A 14,821-nucleotide genomic window follows, 5' to 3' on the forward strand; every position below is an offset into this window, starting at 1 on the left:
CTGTGCATGTAGGAGCCGAATCGCATTTCACTGGCAGTAAAACTAAAGGAAATGCCCGGCTTTTGGAGAGATTGATAGTTATTGATTTAGCCAGAGGCGGACAGACTCGTTCCTGTGGTTCCTGCTCTATAGCAGCTGCGGTAGTGTTGCATATTTTCGGCAAGCACGGACCACCTGCAGTGCATTGCAGCCTGGCAGAGACGCTTTATAAGACTGTGATCCTAAAATTCCACATGATGCAGCTGTTATATGGATTATGGACACAGACGCACGCTCACGTGCATGAAATCTGCAACTTTTGTCCGGTGATGATTGTTGTTTTCTTCTCTCAGTACCTCCGGTGGGTCTTTCCAGATAAGAGCGACTGGTTGTTAGCTGCTGTCACCGGTGGGATTTCGCAATGAGCAGACGCCCTGCAAGGCTCCATATGCAGGAACATTCTGATAAGATGAGTGAAACTTAAGCCCTCAAGCCTCCGAAAACAAGCGCCTGTGGCCTGCACAGAAAAAGTTCTGCAGAAATTACTTTTCCTCCCCGCTGGCTTTATGAGGTTTAACAAACTCATCTGTGCTTGAAACAGGAGGCTGAATGTGATGTCCTCGCCACATTCGAACGAGAGGTTCAGCATTCGTTTGAACCGCTTGACAGGGTAATTGAGGGCTCCACATTGACGCAAATGGGTCTATTATGGTGGCATGATAGCCTTGTCGTGCACTTGCCATTTTAATGAATAGAAACGTAATGGCTGTCAATGGAGAGCAAAGAAAAGACAATTTGAACAACACTAATAAACTTTCATTTAAAGGAATAGTTCAGGCAAAATTGTAAAGTTTGTCATTATTTACTTATGCTGATGAGATCTGAAATCTATATGCTATTATATTTACATTAACATTCAAAAAGGGTAATTTTTGAAGAATCTTCACTCAGGATTTTCATATAATGACAGCTCTGATAATAACAGAAAATCTCTATAGAAGCATTAGTCCATAAAAAATTGCATTCTTTTGAAGCTATATAATAGTTTTGTGTGAGGGGAAAATTGTTTGGTTATCAACATTCTTCAACATATCTTCCTCTATGTTCTGCAGAAGAAAAGAAGAAAGAATTGCATACAGCTTTTGAACAGCGTGTGAGCAAATAATGACAAAATTTTCACCTTGAAAAGGGCTGAAGCTCTGCAGAGTTTAGCTTCAACTCTAATTAAACACACCTTATCCAACTAATCAAGTACTGTAGGCTTATTTGAAAACTACATGATATGTGTGTTGGAGCAGAGTTGAAACAAAACTCTGCAGGGCTCCGGCACTCCAGGAATTGAGTTTGACACCCCTGCCTTAAAGCCTTCATTGATTCATTGAATACAGAAATTACATACATTTTAGTCATTTTCACACTTAAATCTGTCCTATGGCTTCAGATTCAGAAGACTGGAATTTAATGCACATGTTGTATAGACTACTTTTGTAGGGCTTTATAGTCTATTTTGGGTCTTTTTGGAGCGATTACTTTTCACATTTGGCTCCCAAACTCTGGAATAGCCTTCCTGATAATGTTCGGGGTTCAGACACACTGTCTCTGTTTAAATCTAGATTAAAAAAGCATCTCTTTCGCCAAGCATTCGAATAATGTATCTTAAATTGTGAGTGTAGTTGCATCTGATCAAATGCGCATTTTTATTCTTTAGCTTGGGTTAAACTGATTAATTTTACTTTGTTGGATCAGCAGCTATGCTAATGATGTCTCTATTTGTTTCTATGTTTTGCCATGGGATTTACATCCCGTGGTAACTAGGATTAACACAAGCTCCAGTCTGGATCCAGAACACCTGAGAAGAGATGATGCTGACCCTCAGAGGACCTCAGATGATGCCAACCCTGAATCAACAATCAAAACTAACAAATATTGCTACAATGTGACTGCATCATGTAATAATTATTAATTATTAATAATATTAATAATGTTCATCGTCTGGCTGACTACGTCTTGTTTTAATTTTTCTACAAATCCTGTCATACATGCACAAACTGACAGTCACCACTTATAAGCTATTACTAAATATTGTAGAAACATTCTTTTCTGTAAAGTTGCTTGGTAACAATTTGCTTTGTAAAAAGCGCTATACAAATAAACTTGAATTGAATTGAATTGAATTAAAAGCTTAATAACTATGAAAGCTAATTTCCGCCAAAGGATAATTTTTTTTTAAAAAACATAATTGCATTTTTAATCTCACAGTTTAGACTTTTCTAAATAAATGTGAGTTTATATCCCACAATTATGACTTTTTGTCTTGCAACTGTATCAGAAATGTCAAAACTTGCAATTTCAAGTGAATTGTGAAAAATCGCAATAACCTTTTTATTTTAATTTCTAAATTATTCCTAGTTTATATCTCACACTTCAGATTTTTTGTAGCAATTTAGAGTTAGAAATGTCAACATTGTGAGTTATAAGCCTGCAATTGAAAGAAAAAAAATAAACTCTGTATATAAACTGAATATAAACTCAAAAAATCTATAAAAAAAATCATATAAAAAAAATCTGAATTATGAGTTGTAAGAAAAAACACAGTAAAAGTTGAAATTACCTGTTTTATTATATATATATATATAAAATAAAATATGTCATATTCTAGGTTCTTCAAAGTAGCCACCTTTTGCTTTGATTACTGCTTTGCACACTCTTGGCATTCTCTTGATGAGCTTCAAGAGGTAGTCACCTGAAATGGTCTTCCAACAGTCTTGAAGGAGTTCCCCGAGAGATGCTTAGCACTTGTTGGCCCTTTTGCCTTCTGTCTGCGGTCCAGCTCACCCCTAAACCATCTCGATTGGGTTCAGGTCCGGTGACTGTGGAGGCCAGGTCATCTGGCGCAGCACCCCATCACTCTCCTTCTTGGTCAAATAGCCCTTGATGCCTTCAGTGTGACTCCACAATTTTCATAGTCATGAAAATAAAGAAAACTCTTTGAATGAGAAGGTGTGTCCAAACTTTTGGTCTGTACTGTATATATATATATATATATTGTGGCAGAAACAAGCTTCCATAGCTTCAAACTGTAGTACAAAATCTGCATGAAGATCCTATAAAATTTTCAATTTGTGTTTCAAAGAAAAAGATGAAGGCATTGGGGTTTGGGACGACACAAGTAAATACTTACAGAATTAAAAATTTGGTGTGAACTGTTCCTTTAAATATTTTGGTCTTCCATACAGTAGAGCTTGTTTGTGTTTGTGGCTGGAAATGTTTGTACCTGCATAAATTTTACTCTCCCATGAATTCTAATGCATGCTCCCTAATCAGAGTTTGCCTTATATCTTCGGGGCCATGCCATTTTGATGATCGCATTACGATGCTGCAACACTCGCTGTGTTTAATGCGTAATCTGTGTTGCCACGTTAGGAAAATCTCCCTGAACTTTCTTACTTACTGGAGGGTAAAAATGCATCAGCATTGCATCGGTAAATGTGTGATTTATGTGGTAACAGAGATGCAATCAGAAGAGTCCGGAGTCATCAATCACAACTATGTTTTTCTCTTCCCAGGCTGTGTATGGAGATGGTGCCGCCTCCGCAGTGCATTGACATGCAAACCAGATCCCACTAGAGACATGGAGAGAAGTATCAAACCGAGGACTGACTGATGAATGACTAAGGTTTGCTTAAAGGTTACCATCTCTTCTTTTCGCTCTTTTTATCACTCTTTCTCTCTCCTGTCATTCTCATTCCCTCCTCCTGATTAATTTGTCTTGATTATATGCCATGAAATGATTTGACGCAGGACACACACAAATAACTCTGCTCTACTGATGTAACATTAAGCATGTCCGCTCACATCAGTTCAGCTCTCATTGACAGTTCTTTCCTAGTATTTAGTAGCTATTTTTGAAATGCACTAGAACTAGTTTTAGCATTGATAGAGTCATGCTCTCAAGTAATGCATGTATTTACAAAATGATGAGTTAATCTTGTCCATTACATGTGGCCTTTTAGTATAAAACTATGTAATCACCTCATTCTTTTTTTAATGCTATATAACAAAGCTCGATTGTAAGAATTTTCATGGACCAGTGTGAGGAATTCTGTCATTCACTGTGCTTTGGTTTATTGTCAAGTCAAGTCAAGTCACCTTTATTTATATAGCGCTTTAAACAAAATACATTGCGTCAAAGCAACTGAACAACATTCATTAGGAAAACAGTGTGTCAATAATGCAGAATGATAGTTAAAGGCAGTTCATCATTGAATTCAGTGATGTCATCTCTGTTCAGTTAAATAGTGTCTGTGCATTTATTTGCAATCAAGTCAACGATATCGCTGTAGATGAAGTGACCCCAAATAAGCAAGCCAGAGGCGACAGCGGCAAGGAACCGAAACTCCATCGGTGACAGAATGGAGAAAAAAACCTTGGGAGAAACCAGGCTCAGTTGGGGGGCCAGTTCTCCTCTGACCAGACGAAACCAGTAGTTCAATTCCAGGCTGCAGCAAAGTCAGATTGTGCAGAAGAATCATCTGTTTCCTGTGGTCTTGTCCTGGTGCTCCTCTGAGACAAGGTCTTTACAGGGGATCTGTATCTTGGGCTCTAGTTGTCCTGGTCTCCGCTGTCTTTCAGGGCAGTAAAGGTCCTTTCTAGGTGCTGATCCACCATCTGGTCTGGATACGTACTGGATCCGGGTGACTGCAGTGACCCTCTGATCTGGATACAGACTGGATCTGATGGCTACGGTGACCTCGGAATATTGTAACAAAATCTATCAAAATCAGCTTTTGTCGCACGTCTATTCATTTCACTTGACCTTTTTAGATGCTATGAATGCTTATAGTTTAAATTTGTCACAAAAGTATACATTATTTAGCTGATTGACTACTAGACAGGGTTCTGTCGAAATGGGAAAACTTTGAATTATGAAAGCAAAAGAAAATGCTTTGTAAACATCAGTTTGAATCGAATGAAAAAGGAAAAAATCAATACTGCTCTATACCACAAGCTGTTGGTTTGCAGCAAAAGCTGATAAGTTAGGATCTTTTTTTCACAACAAATGTCTGCAAAATTTCCCATTTTGTGTGTGTTTTTTTTTTGTGCAATTATGATTAATTTGGCTTTACCATTTAGGTATCCAAACTGAACAATTTTAGCCTTTTCTCATATCCACCTGTAATTTCTATATGAATTCATAACTGCTTTCAATTTATGGCTAACTTTTGCATTAGTGCACAAGACCCTTTGTACAACATACAAAGAGATAAAAATGATTGTTGAGCTCTGTACATACGGATATATACACTACTAAAAATAAAGATTCCAAAAAGTGGTTTTCGCACCCATTTTGGGTTCCCCCGAAGAACCTTTCAGTGAGCGGTGTCGAACCTAAACTCGCATGAAAACGCGTCTGCTAAGAGGTGTAGTCTACGTGATATGCCGTATTCCCACTAGAAAAAGCCAAGGATTTCCATATACCCACTTAAAAAAGTGTCAGGATATGTAACTTAGTTTAGTTTTGAAGCGACACCGATTGAATCGCGGAATCAAGTCAAAAATGGAACTTGCTGTATAAAGCAGAACATCACAGAATTTGGCTATTTTTGAATGAATACATCTACAGTATGGCTGTACAATGAATCAAATATCGATATGGACTAGTGTATATGAATATTAAAGTTAAAAGAAATTACAATTGTTCTACGCTTGTCTGGGAATGAGCCCTCAATATGTGCATTTTTGTCATTCAAATACACACGATGTTCGCTGTGTTTTCCGACTCCGCCCTCATCTCGCCCCCAACTATGACTAGATGCCGACTGTATGTATAGAATAACCTTTCAGGTAACAGTTCTTAAAATAACAATTTTTTTTCCAAGTGCGAGGAACATTTCAATAAACTGAAGAACCGAAGAACCATGTTTGCTTCAGAGAGGTTATATGGAGGTTCTTCATTGAACCATCAATGCCAGTAAAGAACCTTTATTTACACCATACCTCAATAGCTTATGGTGAAAATCAGGCCACTTTATGACAATCGTCTCATGGTCAAAAAGGTGGGCCAATTAATCTGAATTTACTTTAAACTTTTTTAGATTTTCGTAATTCCTGAAGTTTCATCCAAAAACTTTACAAACACAAGCTCTACAAGTCTTCATAAGGAGAGCAACCAACAGTGTGCTGCTCTTGTGAAGCTAACAACTATTAAACCAACGCTTTCAGCGAAACAAGTCGGCACTTCACATATCCTTCCCCTTTGAAGCCATTCAGATATAGAATCAGGTTGACAGTCCTAAAGATGGATGACATGGTTCATTGTGACTCCGAGAGTAAACCAGCTTCGTTATTTGAGAATATTCCGCACTCTCAGATCCTTTTCCTTTTTCTCCCCTGATGAAATAAGAGAAGCAAGAGAAAACAAAGATGGCAAGAAAAACAAATGTGATTCACTCAGAAAGGACTCACCTAACAAGATTTACAAAAAATGACTAACATTAAAGATTTAACACATCTGTGTTTTCCAAGTCCTCATAGAGCAACTGAAGTGTTAGATTCAAGTTTTGAGTTGTTGTTTTTTCATATATTATTATTGTTATGTATTAAGTACATACGAAGTGTGAACCTCTTCAATAGCATCAGCAGACTTTAAAATGTGTTTATCTTTGGGATGTTTTAACAATGCTTCAGTCTGTATGGAGGCTAAATTCACTTCCTCCCAGTGACATCTTATTACGGTGGCCATTTAAGCCCCAGTGACAAGGTCAAACCAAGACGATTTCACTCGTCACATACTAATCGAGAGAGGCGAGACGATGGCTTTTGTGGATTTTGACCACAACAAGACATCAATATCCTCAAATGAGACACTCTCCAATTATAAGAGCCCCAACCCTTATTAAATATCTGACCTCAAGTATTTCCAGGGCAGAAATAAAAAGTGCATGGTGATTTGGTGACTCTTATGTTTCCTTTTAAATATGGAAGACAGAGCATGTTATTTCCCTTGTCATGAGATAATTTTCCTGCTTTACAGTCCTATTACTATAGTCACTTGTAAATTAATTTGGAGCTGAAATGAAGAAGCCTGGGGACGACCATAGAGAGAATGATATGTAAAACTCCTGCTGCTTATTCTGTTCATGGTGAAGTTCTGTCAAAGCGGTTTGTCGAGGCAATCTCACGGGTCAGTGCACGCTCTAAATTACGTTACACATCCTAATTGCTGCCTGTAGCAATTAGAGCCGAAATATGGGTGCAATAAAATTAATACATAGGCTTTGTTTGACTGGAGAAATTTTGTTTGTGCACTAACCTGATTGTATTTATAGAAGCCATTTGACATGTTGGCTTGCATTTGGATTCAGCATTAACTTTTCAGCGAGTGGAATCTTTCCACTGTGCACAATGTGTTGCTATTATACTTTTGTTTTCTCTAAATACTGCTTATTTTGTGTTTTCCCTTCTCTATAGTAGGTGCAAGTAAACCTCTCATTAACTCCTAAACACCGTAGCATTAAGTACAGAGCTACCAGAGAGAACAGTGCAAGTCTGGAGCAGTTTGGAAGAGGAGAGAACCAGAAGGATAATTATAGAATCTCATGACCAAACACCAGAGAAAACATGTTTTTGTTTGTCTTCTGTGTCCCTTTGAGAGGAAGGGATCCTGGATGTTTGGAATAGGGCGGCAGACTGTGGGTTTTAAACTCTCCTGCCTAATCACGTCGGAAAAGATCAAATATTCAGGACAGAAGGACAGCCTTTTCCTCGCCCACCATTTCTCTGCATATCAAACACAGGAAGAGTTGAAGAAGAGAAAATGTCAAGGGGCCAGAGCCTCGTTTGAACCTAACTTCTGTAATTATCAAGGCTAATTTAAGTTGCTATTTTCCAGCACTTGCTGGAATGTAAAATCTGTGTTTAGTGAGGCAAGTGAAATGTTGAATTAAATGTTACTGGTGTTGACTTTCATTTCCCTGAAAAACTGAAAATAATAATTAGAGCGATGATTAATAAATACAAATAAACAAATTTTATGTTAAGTCTGGTTGCTGCCTCTCTCTATTACTACTGCCACTAAAGGTTAATCACTGACATAAATGTCTCAAAGCTCATAGCTGTTATTATCATTTTTCTGTTGCATGAACTGAACGCATGAACTGATGAAATGTCACAAAATGCCATATTAGTTGCTTTAGTTAAGAGTCTGCCCAATGCATATATATATATATATATATATATATATATATATATATATATATATAAAGTGCATTAAATGGTGTCACAATATGAAACCACTTATGACCACTGCTGAATCCAGCTATCTCTAATATAAAAGCATGTCAATGAAGAGATTTGTTTTACCGTGGTACTTAACATCACATCATTTTCAGTTCTGTTCTGTTTCAGCATATCTTCACTAATACATGACAAGTTCTGTGTACTTGTGGTAACATAAAACAGGTATTTGTGCTAATGAGGTGAAACTTCTCTATATACAGTTTCAGAATTTTTGTTTTATTAGGGGATCTAAAATATTTTACATTAAAAAAAATGTAAAGCGTTGCTATGGACGACAGTAAATATCAGGAAATATCTGATTGCTAGTATAGCAACTGACCAAGATTTGAGTTACCTGCTGCTCATTTTTCTTATTTTTAACAGTAAAAATGAACTTTTATGTAATCATAAATGCCTACATACAAAATGTCTATGCTAATCGATCCTGCTGCTTAGCACTAGTTTAGTTGGTTGCTAACACTCATGTGCTTCTTTATCTAGCCTAGGCTCACTGGAAAAATGGGCTTCTATCTACATCTTTTGCAAATCTTCAAAAACGTAGCTATACATACAGTACAATTCACTGCAGTTTCCAGCTGAAAAAACAAGAACAAAAAAAAAAACACTAGTGGCAGTAAAACACCAACAACTTGTGTTCTGTTTCTCCTGAATTATCATGCTTCTTTTGGCATGGTTGCTGCCACAAAATACTTTTATCATACTGCAGATTTAAACTAATACATTCTGACATTTGCATCACATAGCCAGAATCTTTTTTTTCTGATTTAATAACCTGTGACATGCAAGTCATGATAAAAGATGTCAAAGACTTGTTAAAGCAAACTAACATGGTTGCTTCAGCAAATGTTGATTTTGCAAATGTTGCTTCAGCAAATGATGAATTTTTGAACTGGATGTTGGTTTGATGTGTGTGCCTGCCACCAAGCACATGTAATGAAAATGTAATCTCCTGGTGCTCACGACTGGTTGGACTTTGTTATGTGGCACACCATGTTCTGTTTCGAGAATGGTTAATTTGGAATGGTTTGGATAGTTCACTGTAACAGTCTGTAATAGTGTTTAATGTTTTGCATTATTTGATTTTTGGAAAGGTTTGGTATAATTAAATTGAATAACGCACACAAACCAATCATAAGTCAAAACATGGCTAAATCTGGCTTAAAAAATCAGAAGTGGTACTAAATGAAGAGCTATTTGGGAACTGAAAGAGCTGGATCTTAACTGCTGAGCTGAGCTGAGCTAAGCCAAATGATCTTGCTAAACTTACACTAAAGCTGAAAACACTTCTTATAAGTATTATTGCACTGTGGGATGTGACAAATGAACTGATAGCATAGCTGTAGCTTCTTTCAGTCCTGAGACACCCCTCGATCTCAGCCCTGTCAGATATTTATGAGTTGAGCTACTGTCCACTCACCTCTCAATACAAGCCAGGAAAACACATCTCACCCCCTGACACATGGAACTGGCCAAAGGCCCAGTGATATTCTGTAAATATGAAGAAGTTGAGCATCAGGCAGTTTTTTAACTCCTCTGCCATGGATAGTTGACTCTTTTACTCATTTTCTCCTAAAAGAGTTATTTATTTATTTATTTTTCTTCTGTGGGCTGCTGTCTCCCTGGGCTATTTTTTATACATTTCAGGGAAACATGGAGGTGTGAGCACACTTATTAACGATCTCTCACTTTGTTAATTTGCTGACTCACTAATGAGCGAATATCTGGTTGGAGTCTGTGTGGATTTATGCCCTGAATCCGGGCAGGCATCTCAGCTGTCTGTCCTTTAGAAAGGCTGCAGTGACCGGAGACATTAAGGGAGGTAAAATACTGGTGCATTTAAAAGAGAATGGAATAATACAAATGGAGTGTGTATATCTGTCAGTGTACCTTGCTGAAAGAGAGAGAGAGGGACATTTTTTTGACATTTTCATGCAGGTCTATAAGGTGGTTTCTGTGATCTCATTAGTATTCAAGGGTAGGCCTATTTTTTGTAAACATTTTTAGACATTCATATTCACAAAGTCTGCATAGTTTCTAAAAACATACGTTTTCCCAAAAAGTGCAGTTCATAAAAAAAAGTAATTTTAATGAAAAAGACTGAAAAAATGCTAAGGTACGAACATGTTCCTTGGTTAACAGTAATAAATCTGGGATTATGGGATTTTTTCATGGAATTTTAAAGTAAAACATTATTACATTAATCCACATAGATCTTTATCTATTAGATAGAGAGAGAGAGAGAGAGAGAGAGAGAGAGAGAGAGAGTTGGAGAAGAAAAGAGTAAATGTCTAGCAGAATTTGTTTGTAGGTACCACTTGATGTTGAAATTCTTTTTGTGTGTGTGTGCCTAAACTATATGCAAAAGGAGATCAAATCTGATAAAGATATATTGTTTGTAGATAATAAGTGATGTTTTTATGATGTATTATCCTTTTTTTGGATTTCTAATTCAGTTGGAACAAAGTCTCGTTGCCTCTCTTTGTCTTGTTTGTGTGCGATTAGACAACACTAAATCATCTTTCTTTCATTCTCTCTCGCTCATCATTAATGCATGATCTGCATGGCAGACTATTTAATCTGTTGGCTTGTTGAGACTCAGTTTTGATCTCCCTCTCGCTGCGTTTTCTGCTGATTATATTCACATGCCAGGATTGATTGAAATTGAGACATAATTAGTTTAAACAATCCCAGGCATAAAGAGGCTCTCTTCATATTTCATGAATAAGTCCGTCTCTGCCCCTCCCCTGTGTTCCTGAACACCATGTCAGATCAAGATGGCCCATGAAATAAGAGATGGATTATATTACTTGTGAAATTCAAAGGAGGGATATTTTGAGATGTGAATATTTTTGATAACATAATAATTATAATAATAATAGCAGTTAAAAATGTTAATGTGATGTTAACTTTATATTAAAATATTGCACTGCTTATATTTCAGTTACAGTAAATGTGCTGTATGGATGTATGACTCAAATAATTTGGTACTGTCACTTGACAGGCACCCAAAAAATGAAAATTGTGTCTCAGTATGCACACCCTCATGCCATACGAAACATGAACTTAAAGTAAACAAATAATTCAGAATAATGGTTCTGTGGACTGGATTAAATAATTCAAAAGAACGCTATGTGTTAATGAATCATGAATCATCATGATGTTCACGTTTTTCTCACAAACTCACTAATATTTTAGGGAGCAATTGAATTTCAGTCTGTTGCTCACACTAATTCCTTCAGAAGACTTGGAATATAGTGCAAGAGTCACGAGAACCTCTTTCTTGATACGGTGTGTTTTAGTCATTTTGAAGCTTGACAAGCACTAGTCCCCAGTCATTCTTAATAAAAAAATAAAAATTAAAAAAAGGCACAAAAGAATTAAAAATAGGCCATAAGAAGGAATCTGGGTAAACTGTTCATTCAGTATGAATGTATGCATTCTTAGTCATTTTCATGTATCTGTTGTAACTTAGAAAAACTTTTATACTTCTATTACATTGTTGTCATGTAAACATACCCTCAGATGTCAGTGTACCATGTTAGCTTTAAATCCTTACACTAAGCTGTCATATGGCTTTAGAAGACTTATATAGTGCAATTGTCATGCAAACCTCTTCTATTTTGGATCTAATTTATAAATATTAAAGCTTTTTAACATCATTAAATGTAGATACTGTGTGACTGATAACATCTTTATGGAACACACTCATTGGTTCGCACTGAGTTCACCGTTTTAACGGATCTTTTTCAAGATCTGAGGTAAACTATCTGTTGTTGCTTTCAATATGGCAATAAGGTGACACAAAATTTTATTTAAACTCATATTAGACACTTTTAATTTTGAATAAAGCACATAATCACCTGAGATTATCATAATGTCATATAGTTTGTATGTTGTTGTTCCAGCCGCGACATTGCGGAAATAGAAGGCTAGTTAGGGCAAAAACTCAGTTTAACATGGAAAAGATATACCTTTCATTGCGCATCACGTCACGTGTAGTTGGGACATGGTGCTGGTCTGCGCTCAATAATTCATCACATAAAAAAGAGTGGCCAAAGTATTCGTCCAAAAAATCACCAGAAACAAATCAGACGGCATTTCAAAATGATTTCAGAATTTCATTGGGTACTTTAAGAAAACAATTCTTTTTTAGCAATAGGAAACCAGTTGGTACTACTATCCAGGCTACAGTGCTTGAACTAGCTATGGAAGCGGGTTGTTCTTCCATGTTTTTACTGTTTGGCTTTGGAAACCAACAGAATTTTTCAAATACAGAATCTCTTGACAGATTTGTTCGCTTATGCAGCCACCAGGACTCTTAAAACACCTGCATGCACAGCTCACCAGCCTTGTTTACTGTACCAGTCAATGTCTCACAATGCAATTATATGAATGGAGTCAGCAGCGCCCAATGCTGAGATCAGAAAGAACCACAAACAGAGATGAATCTGCATTGCATCCTGGGTGATCTTTCGTCAGAGCAGTCACCAGTGTGCCTCCCCTCATGACAGAGTCACTTTTTATATCTCTATGCTAATGTGATGAGGCTTCGCTTGGCCAGGCTCATTAATCTCACGGATGAGTCTGCTTGCTCTGGGCCTGAGCCACAAGTTAGACCACAGTGTGTGTCCCCTCCCCGCTCTGCTCAGAACCTGTTCCCTGAGGAGTCATGACAGCACACTTCACTCATTCGCTTTTCCTTCAGTGCCATAAAGATGTGAGGAGAATGCTAAAGCTGCAGTCCTCTGGTACAAAATTTAGTCTGTTGCCTCACAACCTACAAAAGGCATCATATTCACCTTTATAAGCAACTGATTTGGAACGCTCTACGTTGTTAATGGTTTAGATAACATGGTGACTCAAAATGAAGTTTGATTTTAGCGTCTATTTCTGTTAAAATTGTCAGCATAAAAATACAATAATTTTAATTACTGAATTAAATTTGAGCATATTTCTGTTTTGTGCTGTATTTCATTTGTATTTTGTATTTCACCAAAGGTAAAGATTGGGGTCAGTAAGGTTTCATTTCCTTTTTTATTTATAATTTTTTATATAAAGGATGCATTAAATTGATCAAAATTGACAGTAAAATCATAAATTCATAAATCATAATCATAAAAAACTGGCATAAACCCCCCCCCCCAAAAAATGTCTATTTCAAATAAATGCTGTTCTTTTGAACTTGCTTTTCATAAAAAGAATCCAGAATTGTTTTTATCATTGTTTTCAGAAAAATATTTCAACATTGATAATAATAAGAATTGCTTCTTTGGCACCAAATGAAAATAATTTCTGCAAGATCATGTGACACTGATGAGTGCTGAAGATTGTGCTTTGTAGATTGCAATGCAACATTTATTTTAAATTGTAATAATATTTCACAATATTACTGCTTTACTGTATTTTATATAAAATAAATTCAGCTTTGGTTTAACATAAGTGACTTCAGTAACATCTTTCTAAAAAATATTTAAAAAATCTTACTGACTCCAATCTTTTGAATGGTAGGCTAAATTAAGTTACCTCAACTTCAGTTTCGGTCTTTTTGTGACACAAAACTGTTGTATTGCATGAGAGTAAAAAAATTGAATTCCTTCTGGAGCTTAAAAGCTTCATATTCACGTAAGGGTTAGTTATACATGACAGAATTGTAATATTCATTTGAGCTAACAGAATACATCTCTGTGTTGTTAGATACCATGTTCGTTTTTAGCCACTGATAAGCAGACAAGTGTTTACATGAGAAGCTCAGTGGGGTTACTGAACACTTTAAATCACTTGTCCAGCACAACATGACCTTGGAGCACAGACGCACTTACAACCAAATGAAAACTATCAGCAGCTCATAATATGACATCTCTTCAATAAATGAGAACACCTGGGTGAGCTGCAATGACTGATTTTTCTTTCATTAGTTCTATACAGCCTGGTGTGGACAAAGATGCTGCATTATGTTTTCTCTTTTTCTCATTATCATGTTTTCTCTTTCTTTCTTCCCCTCTCTCTCTTCTCCAGGTGGAGAACATGAATAATTCATTTTATAATTCATTCGTTTAACCAACTTGATAACATTTCAAATTGAATGAAAAACCTCAGGGAACAAACACAGGCGCCTTTGTGTGTTTGACAAAGAAAGTTTCCTCATTTGAGCAGGTGAAAAAAAAGCGTCTTAAGAATAAAAAAAACAGGAACTGTGACTCTGTTGCCTTGAACAAGGACACCAGTAAGGGTGCGTTAAAATCAGTATTGTTATATTGACAGGCACTTATAATTTTTGCATTGTACTTTTCAATAGCAAATGCATTTTATGAGAGTCCTGGGCTCTCCGGTGATTGGTGAAGTCAATTTAGTTAATGTTAGATTTGATGTAGCACCATAGATGTGGCTCTTTTGGCTAGTAAGAAACAGAAAACTGTTTCCATGGGTGAGGCTATTACGGAAAAGAAAAGCTTCCCTGTCAAAAGTATCTGCATTTGTTGAATTGCTTCACTGATAGCATAAATTACCAGAGTACTCTTATGATTATAGTCAGTCCTACGCTTTT

At 36.6% G+C, this 14,821-nt stretch overlaps 1 long non-coding RNA gene across 1 annotated transcript; it reads left to right on the forward strand.

Annotated features, from left to right (window-relative positions):
• Positions 1-336: 336 nt before the first annotated feature.
• Positions 337-3,979, forward strand: LOC132095740 (uncharacterized). The gene is made up of 3 exons (XR_009422491.1): positions 337-649; positions 3,113-3,148; positions 3,546-3,979. It is a non-coding gene; the product is annotated as an uncharacterized LOC132095740 (long non-coding RNA).
• Positions 3,980-14,821: the final 10,842 nt, after the last annotated feature.

This window comes from Carassius carassius, chromosome 20 (genome assembly GCF_963082965.1).
Source record: "Carassius carassius chromosome 20, fCarCar2.1, whole genome shotgun sequence".
Classification (NCBI taxonomy): Eukaryota; Metazoa; Chordata; class Actinopteri; order Cypriniformes; family Cyprinidae; genus Carassius; species Carassius carassius.